Source organism: Nipponia nippon, unplaced genomic scaffold, assembly GCF_047370975.1.
Source record: "Nipponia nippon isolate SJK-2023a ecotype South Korea unplaced genomic scaffold, ASM4737097v1 scaffold_9, whole genome shotgun sequence".
NCBI classification, from domain to species: Eukaryota; Metazoa; Chordata; class Aves; order Pelecaniformes; family Threskiornithidae; genus Nipponia; species Nipponia nippon.
Window position 1 is genome coordinate 42,456,418 of NW_028262413.1, and position 16,580 is coordinate 42,472,997.

A 16,580-nucleotide genomic window follows, 5' to 3' on the forward strand; every position below is an offset into this window, starting at 1 on the left:
CAACAAAGGTTTCTATTTAAGGGGGGGGAAGAGCTTCTGTTACAAAGAAGTCCCCTAACTCGGCGCAGGGGCTTCATTTCCATTTGCTGGCTACAACAAAACAAAAAGATTTGGGTTGAGACTTTAACCAGTGCTTATGTGAGAAACACATATAGGAGAAGATGAATTAAAACATGAAGATGGGGAAGAGCAAAAGCCACATTGCTGCAGGAGCTGACCTAGAACCGGTCTGGCAAGCAACACCTTAAATTGCAGGCAGCTCCAGAGAGGGCAGAAAGCACAGCTGCATCCTTGAACCCAAGCAGGGCCATCATGAGCTGCAGCTGCATGCAGTGAGCAAAAGGAGCTTATAGAAGAGGAGCAGGTTTGCCTTGTGTTTCCCTGCAGGTTAGACGCAGTCGGTTTTCCATAGGTGCCCTGAGGAACAGGCAGTGTTGCCTGCTCCTTGAGGAGATGAAATGAAACTTGTAATGGATACAGGAGCTAATTTTGAACCTGCAAAGAGCGCTGTTTGTGCAGCAGCGCTGTGACCCTTTTGCTGGGCAGCTCCTGTGTCTGTGTGCCTGTCAGGCAGATGTTGCCCTGCCCAACTGGTAAGTCTGCAAATCTGATTTTCACATGGCAAAACTGCAGTAGCTCGAGTGGGCTGTTTAGTGCCACTATAGCTATTTGTGTGGCTCTTTAGCTTGGTATTTGAAGCTAGGTAGGCACAGTGCTGTCTAAAGAAATAAGTTCTCTTTTACATTAGAAACTAGAGGTAAACATGGCTATAATTTTTAAAAATTGCTGTTGCCCCGGTAATAGTCTAACAACTGGCAAAGTAAGTTTGCTCTTTCTTTAAAGGCATTTTTTCTTCTTGCAGCCTTGCAGGCAGAAATTTGCCAGGCAGTTGTTAAAACATCGCGCCTGCCAAGTGCAAGAGGATTATTTTGGCATCAGCTCTTGGCTAACATTAACTGTGCTGCGTTAAGGTCGCCATGTTTGAGGCTGTATTGAAAGCAGTTCTAGAAGGTGGCTGCCGGCTTGTTCGCCTCCTGCCTCTGGCTGCTCAGCTCTTCTCCCCCCCACCCTCGCTGCTTAGCTCTCTGCTTTACGTTTTTTATCACCGAAGTCGGCTGAAATATCATGCAAATGCTATCTGCCTTTATTAACGCCCCAGCGTGCTAGTGACGCACTGCAGCCTTTCTCACAGGAAACAAAAATCACCCTGGAGCGCGCTGGGAAGCGGGATGCGGACCAGCCCTCTCTGCCAGTGGAGATTCTCGCCCTTTAAGAAAAAGCCTGCAGTAATTTTCCATTACCCTGCACGGTCTTGTCTACGTGGCAAGAATTGTTTGTGGAGGCTGGAGCATCATGGGTGAGGCGCAAGCCCCGATCTGGCTGCCGTTGCTTGGCTACGCGCTCGGCATGCCGGCAGCACGCCAGGCTCCTGGGAAGCACCTTTGTTCCCAAGGAGGGATTTGAGTTGTGTTTTCGTGCCGAAGGCAGGGGACAAATGCTGCCTTTCTCAAGCAGCCTGGCAGAACTGGGATTTCCAAATAGCACGAGCCAGCCAAAATACTCAGTAATAATAATATGTTCGGGGTCCATCTCCTGTGATGGTTTCTCTGCCTTTGCACAAGGAAATGTCTTGTAATGAGCTTGTGTTGTTTGTTTGCTGTTGCACTGCAACAGTCACTTAATCAAGGCAGCGTGTTGAATCGGGGAGAAATAATGTCAGCAAAATCTCCCCCTGCTTTTGTTGTTTCTATCTAATATACTAGATGGATAGTTGTTGTTCTGCAACTTGATAAACAGATTTTTTTTTTTTTTAATGTCAGCTCTGGAGTCCCGATGGGCAAGTCTGCTCTAGTCTGCGGAGGGTTGTCTGAAGTGCCTGAAATATTTCAAATGCCACTGGCAAAATCTGCGGCGGCATGGAGGATTGGGTTTGCATGCTTTCCCTGCTTGCTGGGGCTAGGCTTCACGTACAGCAGCAGTGTTAGTGCAACAGGCATTTCCATGATGACTTAGGCATGGCTTCAGCTCCAGGATAGTTTATTTTATTTGTGTGAGGCTTGATACATCCATTAATTACACAGCTTTGTGTTCCTATGCTAGCAGCCTGCGTTGTCAAAGACTCTCCTTACACCAGCAGCCAAGCCTACACTGATAACTGTTATGCAAAGAAGTCCTCCCCGTTAGGTAACGCTGCCATTTGCTTTCTGCAGCAGCTCCAGGTGCCCTCAGGAGCTGGTTCCCAGGAGGAATGAATGAACGTGTTGTTTTGGGGTGTCTGGAAATCTGAGAATTGAAAAACTTGGTATAGGTTGAACCCATTGAGCGTCAGCCTTAATTTTGCTTCACCGAGTATGAAGCCAGAGGGGAATTTTATGCTCATAATCTGGCATCCTCCATCACACAGAGGAATGAACCGCAGCCCGCAGAGCCCTGGCCCAGCTGCAGAGGGGAGCACCTACCCAGCCCCGCTCCCTGGGGGGCTCCAGATGAATCGTGGCTTTGAGGCCGCTCCCTGGGCACAGGTATAGCCCTCCCTGCAGCCCTCCCTGTAGCCCCGTGCCCCAGCAATGTTTGCCTCCTAACCGCAGCCTCTCTGAGGTTTATAGTTTAAAGATGTTGGCTTCCTGGAGTTTCTCTAGAAAATTAGCAATGTACTCTGCTTTCTGTGCTCCTTTTCTTTTTTGTCCTGTTTCCTCACATCCAGCCTCTCTACCACCTCCTCCTCATCCCTGCTGCCGATGCCTCCGGTGCTGCCACCCAGCTGCTCAGCTGATGCCCCGGCCATCTGGGGACCCCACAGCGCTCCCCATGTCCCAGAGAGCCGCGCAGGAAGGGTGGAGCTGGGCATGTTTAGCAGCTTGGCTGTGTGCTGTCTCTCACCTGGAACTTGTGCTTCATCAGTGAAGTCCGCTTTGTATGTTGGGAATGACTGAGCTGATGTTTAGGATGGTGAGTTTCCATATCCCTAGGTCAAATCTTCCCATACGGATAACTTGATAGTTAGAAACAGCACCTTATCCACCTTACACACTGCTTGGCTCTCTGTTCAGTTAACTTTTCTACTTGTCTTATCTGTCCTTGGATTGTTTAAAAAACAAAAGTCAACTATGGCCTCTTAGCAATTCTAGAAAACCTTGGTCTTGAAGAAAAGATGAGTCTGGCTCTTGAAAAGCAATCGTTAGTAGTAGCCCTTTTTCTTTTCATTGTGTTTTCAGATGTGAAAAGCAAAACTTCTGAACTCTTGAATTTTTTTCACGAAGGCAAGCTAATACAGAGGCTTGCAAGGGAGGGTCCCTTTCTGAAATACATTTGGCCCTGCGCTGTGTCTGCTATGATGTGCCACCCCAACGGCTTGCCTTTGCTTGGGATTTGCTCTGCACGATAAAACGCAGAGGATCTGGCCTGCCAGGAGGAGGGTTTGCCTCCCTTGTTTGAGCAGTTGGGAATGTGGGCGAGTCACTGCCTTGTGCGAGGAATGAAACCTTCCATCCCAGTTTCTTATGCCTTTGTTTGCTTTTAGAACTGCAGTGTTGCTGAAGGTAACTCGCACTCCCGTGGCTTCTCTGTGGCTCAGTCTTAACATCTGGTTTCACATTTTGTAATTCCTTCTTAAAAGCACATAGATGAGATTACGTCTTTCTATGCGCTTGGAAATCCACAGGATCCAGCAGACCTTATGCGATCAGAGCATGCAAAAACACTTCTGTCCCCAGCGAACAACGCTTGTTTTCAGTATAACTGGTGCAGCAGGGTGTAGTTCTTCTACAGCAACGAAGCTAATTAAAATAGTGGCAATTTCCAAATACAAAATTAGAACAGTCTTTGAGGACAATTTGTTTCAAGAAGGCAAGAAAAGCAGAGAAGGAGAGAATTTGTAGGAAAGACAGAAAACACAGCACAATTTTCTAACTTTTCTAGCTTTCAACTATTTGATTAAGCTTAGGGACTTGTGGTCATTTTGGGAATGAATTATCTGATTTCAAAGGCTTTAAATACCTCAAGTGATAGTACTACCTTTGAAAATAAGGTCCTTACCTTATGTGGATACTTAAGTATGAGTTTAGGTTCGTTCTTTTATATTTTGCAGATTGAAAAAAAGAGATATTAAGAGACTCTTCATACATATGTTGTGCCATTTTTCCTTTACTGCAATTTGACATCTAAAACTGATCTTTTTTCCTTATGTAATGGATAGCTTTCGTTCTTGGGGCTTTTTTTTACATTTCCATTTAAGTCTGGCAGTTATTCCCAAAAGCTCGGTATTTATATTTATTCCACAGCAAGCATGTGACTTGTGTGACTGCATAATTATATCAAAATGAATTTGGGTTCCTTTTGTTGCAAAATGTTCTAGGGCTACAGATACGATTTGAATGCATGATAAACTCTGAGTATTGAGATTACAAGAAAAACTATCTACAAAATCCTATGGATTAAGGTCATGCATGAGATATTTAATTCTCCCCCCGTGAGGTTTGATTGCAAGATGTAGTCTGCTCCTGCTGACTTCTTACAATGAGAAAGCTTGAAAAATCAACCAGATTCTGTCAAATTTGCTTTGCTGCTAGAGGAGCTGGAGGTGTTAAAGAAATAGGGAACTGTGAGGAAAGAAGGGACCAGGAGGGTCAAAATCCCTGCTGGCTCACAGCTTGAAAGTGAGGAAAGCCACCAAGATGATCAAATTCTGGCAGAAAAAGAGTCCACTATAGAATTAACTATATCAGAAGGGGAAGCTCGTCTTTGTTGCTGTGATTGCAGCAGTGTTTCAAGGCTGCAGTTAGGACCAAGGCTCCATTGTGCCGGACCAAAGAATCTGTGTCCTTGCAAGTAGAAGATGTAAGGTGAGGACAGGAGATATGTGGAGAGCAGAACAGAGATGAAGGGGGAAGCGCCTTGGCCCTATGGAAATTTAGTCATAGGGTTTTTTCCCCCCCAGAGGCAGATATATGATCAGACAATATGCCACAGAGCCTTGACTTGATGGAAGGCAAAATTGGGATTGCTCTCTGTTGGCCAGCCAGTCCCCAAGGCACTGAAGACCATTGCTCGCCTCCTAAATCTACCAGTAGCTGAACTTTTTTTTTTTATAGAGGTGACAATTCTTCTGCTTGAATTTGCTCTGAGATCACCAGTTCTTTTCCACAAGCTATTGACAATCATCCGATGGGAATAACTTCCCGTAACTGATTCTAACATACAAATGGAGTGTATCCTTATGGAGAACAAGCCACCCTGTTTTTAACAGTTAAATATCTATCAGCTGCACACAATCCCTCTCAAAATAACCTGTGGATCTAACAGTTTCACCCTGTTGCAGACATCAGTAGTCTCTTCTGTCCTTCATGACGCCTGTAACTAGGGCATCGCTGCTGCCTGACTGCGTGTCCCAAGGGAGCCTGGCGGTGTGTGTGCAAGCCTGATTGGGCTGAGAAAGGGGTGGAGAAATGCAGTTCTCTGCCCAGGATATATTTAGTGAATGCAGCTGTGGGAGGCAACAGGAACAGAGAGCTCTTGTATTGCCAGAGCTCTGACAGCTCACATGCCTAAATAATCTGCTGTTTTCTTAGCAATACATTTCCCCCCCTCTACAGTGTTTTTAATTTGAATGTAAACTTATACTTTAATGTAGCCAGAATTCTTCCTGGAGCTTAAAAGTGGTATGTGTTACAGTGCCAGCCGTGCTATAGCCCTTCCTGGGGAGCAGCACGCACCTTTCACATGCACTGGACCTTCTCCATGGCAAGGAGGGAGATTTGACTTCATTTTCACTCATTAGAGGCTAGTGGTGTAGGAACATGCCTTTCATGTACACTGCAGCGCTTGCTTGGGCTGGAAGCGGCCCTGCAGCACTAGTACAGCCCCTCCCAAGCAAATAAACTCTGCTTTTTCGCTAGGGCTGATAAGCTGGGGTGGAGAGATTTGCTTTCAGTATGCCAGGGCACTTCATCCTGCTGTGCAAACTCTGCTGGTCTTCCTGGCATCCCTGAGAGTCTGATCCAATATTCTCTGGTATGTCATGGAATAAAAAAAGAGCACAAAAATAGGTTTACTGACCCGCTGGGTCAAGTGGGAGCGTGTTGCTGTTGCTCTGCATTAGGACTAATTGGTCTGTACTCCCTGGCCGTGTTCAGACTTGCCCCTGGAGAAAAAGACCAAGGCTGGGAATTCCCTGTGCGTCTTCTTCCCTGGCTTGTTCAGTAGTGCATAACAAGCCATGAACTAGTCTGCCTCAGGCATTAAAAGTTTATGACAAATTAAATGGCAGCATATAAAAAGAACAATTTTTTCCGTCTTGTTCTAATGCAGTTAAGGGGTTAGAAAAACAAGACTGGTTCAGGGAGGTCCAAAGTATGTCTTTGTGTCTGGGCGCAGCCCAGGGATGATGGAGACGTACATTTAGAGGGAGACCAACTACGCCATTGCTTTCTCAGAGCTTGCCCCAGCTTAGGGTGTTTTTCTGTCCGCGGTGGCATTGCTGGGAGCTGCTGCAGTGGCGCAGCCGGGTTCCCTCTGCCAGGGCAGCACCCGGACCCTTCCCACCCCACGGCGGGCAGCGTGGGTTCGCTCTTCCCGTGGCAGGGACTTGTACCCACCCGAAATCCATATCGGAAATGCACCTCCTGTGGGTGGCTTTCATGGCTCCACACAGGCTGGCACAGAGCCTGAAACAAATCCAGCTTTGATTAAAATTGTGCGGTATGTGTGTTCTGGACATAGCTGTCCCACCTTTGCGTGCTGTGATCAAAGGGAGTTTCAGTGGTCGGTTTGTATATGGAAAGTATTTACTAAAGTGTAGAAAAATGCATCTGTGAACAAATCTGCACTGAACTCGATGCCCTGGGTACCCACACAGTCTCTTCTGTCCCTAATCTCACTGAGACTGTGTCTGAGACTTGAGTTTTTCAGCAGTTAAATGGTTAACTTCAGGACTAATTGGCTCTTAGAGCTCCAGTCCTTTGCAACAGATTATTGGCATGCTGGTAAGAGCAGCTCCCTTCCTTCCCTTCCCCCATCATTATAAAAACATGTACTGTAGCGAGAAACCAAATACCACATGGCGTCCTACACGGAGCCCATCAGTGCTCCAGCTCGGTATTTAGCACAAAAGTCCCTTTATATTTGAGAAGCGGAGGGAGAAAATTCTGGAAACGCAAGATACCGGTGATACTGGCTGAATCAGCAGATTTATTTGCACTGTACAGGGCGCTGGAGCCCAGAGCCCAGCGTAGCAGCCCAGGCTGCGTGCACCCACTCGCCCCATGCCAGCGTGGGGAAGAGTCCCGGGTGTTCTCCAGAGGCTGAAGGCGGATGGGAAGGGCTGGTCCCCGCACAAGGAGAGCTCTGTGCGCTCCCCGTTGCTTGTCAGAGCGGCTTTGCGGAGGGCTCTGAGGAGTCCCTGAGGGACTGGATGTAAAGAGAGAAAAATGAAAGCTTTTTTAAAAAAAAAAAAAAAAGTTGCATTTCTGGTTTCCTGCGGGGACGGCTGCGTTTTTCGGCAGCTGTCTACAGAGGCAGTCGCCATTTTGTGAAGCGGCATTAATGCATCGGGAGGAGACATGTTGTGTTCATGGGAGTTTGTATTTTAAGGTTTTTCTCCTTGGTTTTAATCAAGAGACTCCACCTTCACCTTCTTTCAGTCCAAAGGCTTTAATTTTTAAACTTAAGGTAAAAAAAGTAATAACAACAAATAAGAAAAACAAGGAAAAAGGGGAAAAGTTCTCCTGAGGGGCTCACAGCGTACAACCAAAATCAGGTCTCTCTCCAGGAGACTTAAAAAATTTTAGAGGTGTAATGTGGTTCCAAAATTGCCACCGAGCCTGTGGCGAGGATAACCGGGATGATAACGTGGCCGCACACCCAGCATTGCGGAGGCATAGCTGAGGTGTTCAGGGACAATGTAGTACATCAGGTACGTTTAGAGTATTTGTTTCTAGTATAAAAAGATGTCTGACTGGTCTGTGCACACACGCATCTGGCCCTTTTTGACTTGCATGGGCTGACTTGACTTCCAGGTATTGAGTTTTGATCTAAAATCTCAGGCTACCGCTAGTGCTGCAGAACAGCTCATTTGATCAAAATAGAAAATACTGATTGCGGCAGGAGCAAGGTCAGACTGAACCCCCGTCCGTGCAAAACTTAAAACAAGCAACAGCATTTTTGTTAAGGGTCTTCGGTGTTGGAGCTTACTTTGGCCACTCTGGGATCTTTCACATGCAAAATACATTATAAGGCTCATTTGTTTAACAAGTCTCTGGGAGAGCGGGCAGTAAGGCTGGTGTTTGGGGATACAAGCGATATTGTTGCATTTGATTTTGGGTTTGTGTCATTATTTTCTGGTTTCAGAGTCAGGAAAAGCTGCTCATTTATTTTTCATGTAGCTGTATTTTTATCCCGGCTTCTCAAGGAGGCAGGGCTTATGAAATCATGCTATTAGAGGCCTTGAGCTTTTGATGTGATGTTCAGTTTCAACAAATTTCCGTTCTAGAGTTTCTGCACTTTGGGGGAGGCTGCAGGTTATAGAGACAAATCAGTGCTTCCGCTAAAGAAAGAACTACAAAATGAGTGCAAAGGCTATCTTTTCTGCTTTCCTTGCTGACCAAGCAATCAGCATCTATGTGCCAGTTGACCGGTCAGTAATGTGTAGCTCGGAAATATCGCAGCCTCCGCCTGAATATGGGACAGGAGCGGGGATGCTGCAGCAATGCAGTGCTAGTTGGGTACGCGGCTGTCGGCTATCAGAAAAGCAGGCCTCGTTATTTCAGCTGCTCAGAAAAGACTTGATAACTTCTATCAGTGATATTCAAATCCAAACCGGGATTGCAAAAAGTATTAGTCATATTTAAGACCAAGAGTACGTCAGATTCTGCCACGTTAACTGCAGTTGAATTTTGCAACGTCTTTGATCTCCTTGCTCTAAAAGAGCATTTCCTTTGAAAGCCTGTCACCTGCAAAGATTTCTCTGAGACAATGATTCCTTCATTACAGAAAAGCAATGTAAAGAAACCTTTTCGCCACCTCAAGATCATTATTTTCTTGATTGCCCTCTTGTACTCTGCAAGGTTACATTAAATCTGCAGGTCAAATGTAACTTGAATGCAGTGTGCACCGATGGCCAGCAACACAGGTAGTACAGAGCTCTAGTGTGAAGTTCATGCACATCTTTGATTTGTTCATGTAAAACTGTGCATTATAATGATAATATAAAGCATAAAATAATTTTCATATATAAAAATTACTTTTCTAGCATGTACTAATATGCCTTTCTGAACTTCTTAATTAGGTTATATTTTCTCCTACGCTTAATTCCATTTTATTAACAACACTTGAGTAGACTTTCTGCATTTAAATAATTGTTCTTCAACTTTAGCTTTGGTTCCAATTTTCATTATCTTGTGTGTGTGTGTATATATATATATATATATATAAAGTAATCCTTTATTAATCTTTTGAACAGTTTTCCTTCATGCAGCAAAAGTACTGTCCCTGAATATTCATTATCAGCACTTGATATGCTAGCCAGGAGCACAATATCTTAATAACTGGAGTTTAAGAAAAAAAAAAAAGCCAGTTATTAAAGTCCCAGTGTTTCGTTTTTGTTCATGTTATGATTCTAAATTATTCAAGCATTTGACTTTATCTCCTACGCATACAAACTCATGTTCCCCATACATTTTTTCCTCCAAGGTGTTCTGTGGTCTCCTTTATCTTCTACACTAGGTCAGTGTTCAAATGTACTGTTTAATACCAGTAACGTGTGGCTTGTTACAAGAAAATTTCAGATAATTTCCCAATTAAATGCATTTTAGTTTGACCTATTTGCTTCTACTTAAGTCTAACATTTGGTCTCTTGATATTCTGTTTTATGGAAAGGTTTTAAAGGTATACTGAAGGAGATGAATAAGAGGTGAAGTACCTAGAACAATTTAATTTATGTTATTCCTTTTGCCATTATTAATAAAAATAGGCAAGAAAAAGAAATGTTGGGGAAAATACAAAGAATAATGATGCAATTATACCTGCATATACGTGCTTGCTCTTACACTTGAAATTCAGACCTCTGCTTTATGTTCTCTTTCCCTTCTACGGATTGGGTTAATTCATGGTAGTTACATTTTCCAAGTATTGACATACATGTTCATTCCTAAATTCACTTCATATGCTTCCAAATCCTTAAGACAACATTCCGTTTAGACACACCAAGAAAAAACTGGAGTGATTCCACTGACCTAAATGTAATTACTCAGTGCTGAATTAAAGGCACAGGTACATAACTTAATACCCTTACGTTTGGAGGAACAAGAAGAGACCAAAATCCTAGCTTTTGTTATTCATCTAAATGCTTCTAGACCTTAAAACAAGACACCTTTGTAGAGAGAGGTAATAACTTCTTGATAAATCCACTATTAAATCTTGAAGCAAATAAGTCATCTTTTGGGCACATAGAATCTTGTTCGGGTCTTCTGCTCGGTGAAATTGCAATGAAAGTTCCAGTCAGATTTTTCAGACAGTGAAGTGCTGTGGATGTCTCATCCAAGACGTCCTGTGTTCCCTTTGCTGCTTTAATTGTACAAAAAGCCATTGACCTCATTTTGCGACAGGACTGTACCAACAGGGTTTTCTTGGGCTGCTTACATTTTCTTACCAGGTCACCTTCTAATACTAATCTTTGACTAAATTTAAAAAAAAATACACTGTGAATGATTTCAAGCTGAGACAAGATCGTCACCGTTAATGGCTTGGTCAGAGAGAGAGAGTATTTGTTTCAGCATGCAAATCTGTTGCCTGCAATAGTTAAAGCTGCTAATTCTGGAGTTTAGATGGACGACATGCCTGACATGCACAAAACTGCTCTAGTCCCTAGGCTGATGAGCTCTCCTCGCTGGATAAAGCTCTGGCAGGAGCGAGTTTATAGTGAAGCGACTGTAGGAAGAAAATATAAAAGCTCATGGGAAACATCAGTCTGACACAGAAGCTATTTCTGTTCAGGTGACATTCTAATCCAAGTGTGTCCCTGATATAGTATCACTACATCAAAAATTGATTGGACTCCACATCTAACAAGTATTGACAAATGTGAAGAAGTTTGTTTTGAGCTACAAATATAAGGGGTCTTCTCTTTTTTATATATATGTATGGTACATTACAACAAGGTGATTCAGTGCTTCATCAGACTGTCTATAAAATAAAAAAAGTATATGCTTGTAAGATTTCAGAAAGAAAGGAACGGTTTCTTTTCACTGCATGTGGCAATTTGCTGAATAATGCATCATTTTGTCAACTATTATATAGCAATCAATAAAATGCCCTATGGTGCTACCTGCACACAAGAGACAAGAATGAAGATCGTTATGGAAACAGGCTTGAAACTTGCTTGAAATAAAAATCCCAGTTCTGTACTTGTGGTTTTGGAGGCCTGGGTTGTTTTTCTTTTCATTCTAGAGTAGCTGTAATTCATCTTCTTCAATTTGAGTGAAATTCATCATGTTTGCAAGCCTAGTATGAAGCCCTTTGCTTCCAAACATCCAAGGAAATTTACCAAGAAAGTATACTTGCTGTTACGCTCATCATCTAAACTTTCCAAAATCTCCACTAGAACTCAAATGGAGAGTTAGTAAAAAATAAAAGTTGGAGCTTATAGTTGGGGGGGGGAGGGTGTCCTTGATTTTGATGTGTAAACACATATTTCTGCTAAGTCTGTTTTCCCTTTTCTGATCATATTCCTCAAACACTTAAGCAATCAAGCTTTACTGGCTCATGTTTGCAGCAAATGAATTTCAAGGATGGACAGATGAATGCCTTTGGAAAATGAACTTTAAACCTGCACAAGGCTGTAATCATGCTAGGATTTCAAATTATCTAAGTTTAAAACAAAACCCAATTATTATTAATTTCACTGTCTAGATCTTCTAAAATGTATTTTTTCCCAGCTACATTTAAAATCCAAATATTCTGAAGATTTTGCTTAAAAGTTATAAAATGTTCTCTTCTGACTTTACGCAACAATTGTGTGATACGTTGGAAAACGGGAGAACAATATCCTTATTTTGAAAGATAAGATTGGGTATGGCTCTCCTAATCTTGCCAATGTGTTTTGGGTTTTTTTGTTTTTGGTTTTTTTTTTTACAGACCCTTGGTAAAACGATGACCACCTCCCAGCTCAGCAGAACGCTCCTATGACTCTGCAGACCGTATTTACAGCCAGAATGGTAAGATAACGAGCACTGTTTTCAGCTTCCACCTTTTAAAGAGATTTAAAACCCTACCAATATGTCTAATCCTTGCATGTTTCCAGTCCTGCAAGCTTCCAAGCAGCAAACTTTATCAGTACAGAGAAGTTAAAGTGTGTAAGTCAAGTCACAGAACCTGCCTTTGCATGCTGTAGCTACAGGTATTAAAGTTCCTGGGAAGGTGCACGTTAGTTTATTTGCTTTCAAAGGTGATTTCAGTAATAAGCTAAGTTGCATCCTTCTTTTTTTGTGTAAGGAGATGTGATACCTTGTTAACACTTGTGTAAATTCTAGTGTCTAAGTAGGTACAGGCAAAATGGTCAATCAGTATTTTTTTCTACCATGTCCCAGTCCTCTTATAAAAGTTTGTCAAGCCAAGCAGAGTAGTTTGTTACCTAAAAGCTGACCTTAAAAAAAACCCAGATCATTTCATACAAGTAGCAGGGGTTAAAAAAAGAGGTAGAGAAACAGGTTTGTTGTTCCAAGCTCCAGTGGCTTACTTTGAGACAATTAAACATATTATTAAACAATCACCCAAATTCTTTAAATTCGAAACCGTCTGGAGTTTTAAACTGTCATAAGATTTCATCAAAATAAGAGCTACTGTATCATTCCCACTTTTCTTGGACCTCTAAGACTGCTGTTTAAGGCAATCGTTGTATGTTAAATGTTGACCAAATACAGCATAATTACCTTGACTGAGATGGTTACTATATCTTACAGTTAAGATGGCAACATGGGATAATTTGAAGACGATCTGTAATAATAACAAAGAACTTCAAGCTTCAAACCTCCTTAAGAAAAGTGGACTTGATTTCTCAAGAAAAAAAAAAATATTCCTTAGTCAAGTTAATATAAAGCACGATAATTAATCCTCTCACTAGACAACAGTTACTGGTCCTTTATTTGCCTTATTGTATAGAGGAACTCATGCAAAACTGAAATAGCGAGGTGGGTAGGTTGTTCAGGAGCTCTTAGATCTAAAATTTGAGCTCAGGCCACAAGATCACGTGTACAGAAACAGTACTGATTCTTTGATATGTTGTGACCAACAAGTTAAGAATTTGCTTAGGAACGACGGTTAAATTCCACAAAAGATATTGGTTCCATTTCTCACTTCCATTACGTCTTTATACTTTTTATTGATAACTTATTTTTCTTTGAAAACAGGAATAAAAAGAGCTGAATCTTGATTAAAATTGCTTCATTTTGAATAAACTGAAAAAGCGCTGGAGTTTGACTTAGCAGACTGAAAGATTTTTTTTCTCTTTACCATATGTTTATGAGACTGATAGGAATTTGTTTCTAATTATTCGTGGTAATAAATCTTTTTCTTGCTGCTCACAAGGTTCATCATTCTAAACATGAGCACCATAAAAGTGCGAGCAAACCCACCATATTAACATAATCTTAGTTTTCAGTGTTAAATCCTAGAAACAAAAAGGGCGTATGTAAAAGTTCTCTCTCTGTGTGTAGATGTGTTTGCAATTATTCATTACAGGCTGGAACGAAAGTCTGGATTTGAATTCCAGTTCTAGACCCAGAGCAGAATGAATAGCACGAGCCGACTGCTAGAATTGGTTTTGATCCTTGCTGCTGCCGTTGTTATTGCTTGTCTTGTGACAGCAGCAAAAAGCTTTAGCTAGGATCAATATACCATAATCATCTTCACCAGTCGTAGAGGGAAGTTGGTTCCATGCTTGGAAGAACTTTGTCTTTATTTACATTTCTGTCTGTTGATGTTCCTCTGTGTCACTGCTAAGAAAAGCCCACAGATGACAGCAGCGCAGGCACAGCCGTACTTTTACAGCGTCTTTGTGCACGCTGCTCCAAAATCCCAGGTTTTCAGAAGTGTGATAGAAGGTGATTTGTATCTGCCTGTACAATTACTGTGATTTTAATAGTGAATTACTGACAAAGGAAGCAGAAGGAAAAAAAAAAAGGCAGATTGTTTGTTTTGGCAACATATTACGGGTTACCTACAAAAACAGAAAATAGAGCTATACTATATTCAGGACAAAGCGACAATTTCTGTGAACACCCAGTTCAGAGGAAGTTAAATGCCTACCACAAAACACTTGCTGTGTTCAAAGGGCATTTGATATCCTGTTTGCATATTCTCTATCGAAATTGGCTTAGGGCCTAGAAAATTGTTATTGATTTCTACTGAAAAGTGGTAGAGTTTTGGTGGAAGGAAAGTTTGGTGACACTGCACATCTCTGTCTTGTTTAGACTCCTGTTTTCCACTTCAAAAGGCAGATACAATACATAACTGTCTTGTCAAATATTGGTGTCAGATCTCTGGCCTTTCCATTATATTTGTGTCTCCAAAGAGCTGTATGCTACATTTGCACCTCATGTATTGCAAAGAACAAGCTGCTTCACCAATCTTTTGGTATCCTCTGGTATAGAAGGCATGTCGGGGCAGGCAGGGAAGGGACACTGCCCTGTGAAATTACAGTGTGCTTTTGCATGTTGTCCCTAAGGGATGATAACAATCTTCACGGGAGCTGGGGGGAAGGAAGAAAGGTTGTAGAAGAAAATAGTTCGGGCGAGTACCAGAAAGTGAGGTTGTGTGCCTCTATCTGGAATTCTAGCCACAGATGCAGTCTCAGAAAATAGTTCCCAAATTAGTAATGGAAACATTAAGTTGTCTCATTATTATCAGACATGTGGTTCATAAAACATGGCTGAAGTATTCAGTCTAATGATACGCAAAGCAAGAAAAAATAAACTCTATGGAGGAATTTGCAGTTGTGTAGAAATGCTGAATTTAGAAGGAAAAAACTGGTGTAACCACAGAGGCTGTAGGAATGAGAATTTTGTGTTTATACAGAGCTGACCCTGGGAGATAAAAATGTGAAAAAGGAGACTAGCACTGTTCTACTGTTTCACTGGGAAAGAAGAATGCAAACAGATCAACTCTTATCGGTACACGAACAGCAAAGTTGTCTAATGAGTGCCGTGGCTCCGGAGAGAGTGACTGTACTTATGTTCACATACATATGTAACTCACTTGAAGCCAAGAAGCACAAGAGGTAATGGATACTTGTGTAAGCTTTTTTGGAGCTGCTTTAGGCCTTGGTGGCCAGGAAGCAGAAGAGCAGCACTGAATATATTTAATGAGGATATTAGACTTCCAGTAATTTTTTTGGTTACATGTAGCAGCAATACAGTAAGTGACTTTCAAAAACATTTCTGTCTGTAAATGTACATGAATAATTTTTTTTGAAGAGAAGTAGTCTATTATACTAGACAGTCTGGTATAGTTAGAGAAAATCAGATAACTGTGAGCATACAAGTTAGGTCTTGTTGAGTTGCAATCTGAAACTATTCTGGCTGGAATCACACTACTCTTACAAAGTGCAATTATGTCTTGAATGCCTGATCTCTTTTCTCTCTTTCATGTGGTTATTGCAAGCGATCACACCTTATATATTTTTCTAGAAATGTACTCGTATTCTGGGAAAAACAATAGAAAGGCTGGAAATTGTACACTGAACTTCTCATCTTGGTCCTTGCTGTGAAGTCATACCTTGTAGTGTCAACTGAAAATGCCGACACAAGTAGAAGTGCTTTTGCTGCGTCCTACTTTTATCTAGTTCCTGCCTTATCCTTGGTTGCCTTTCCCCTTTCTTTACTGTTGGTAGTTTTCCAAGGAGGCCAGCATCTGGGTTCTGGCCATGCAAACGCTTTTCCCTGCAGTTAAGCATGAGCAGCTCCACTGAGAGCAAGAGGATTAGCCTTTGCAAGAATCTGAATGGGAATGAAGCTGCAGAACAGGCTTCCTGCTCTCCATAGTCTCTGTAGACCAGAACTGCAGTTCTTCTTGGGGGGGGGGAAGGCCTTTTTCCCTCCTCCAGTGAGACACAGTGTCTGCTGTTTTGCTCCACCATTGATTCCTTGGCTGGAGGCTCCCATGCTGTGTTTATGCAGGTCACCACCATCCCTTCTTTGAAGTCTGTAACCACCTTATTGCCACTGTCCACAAGCCAGTAGATTTGTGCGTTCCTCCCCTGCTATCTTGTACAGGGAGGTCAGCTTTTCTCTCTGTTTTTAAAGGAAATACAGAGCTCAGCTCATTTCTCCTCAGGGACATTAGTGAGTGATGCTTTTCAGCTGACCACTACTTCTGGCTTTTCCAGAACGCAGCTCAGGAGATGGCTACTAAAGTCCAACTGCATGATTTCAAGTGCCAGACTAGCTCCTGAGACCTTCCATAATCATTTTAAGCATTGTTGGTTTAATTGCTGCTATAAGTACCCACATTATTAGTATAAAAAAAAGGAAGAATGGGACACCTTTCTCTCTGCTTTTCATGGAGTAAGCTGTGCAGATAAAAGGAGGAGAAAG

General features: G+C 42.3%; 1 long non-coding RNA gene across 1 annotated transcript; it reads left to right on the forward strand.

Moving 5' to 3' along the window:
• The first annotated feature begins 328 nt into the window (after positions 1-328).
• Positions 329-15,244, forward strand: LOC148050293 (uncharacterized). The gene is made up of 3 exons (XR_015701700.1): positions 329-593; positions 12,127-12,206; positions 15,064-15,244. It is a non-coding gene; the product is annotated as an uncharacterized LOC148050293 (long non-coding RNA).
• Positions 15,245-16,580: the final 1,336 nt, after the last annotated feature.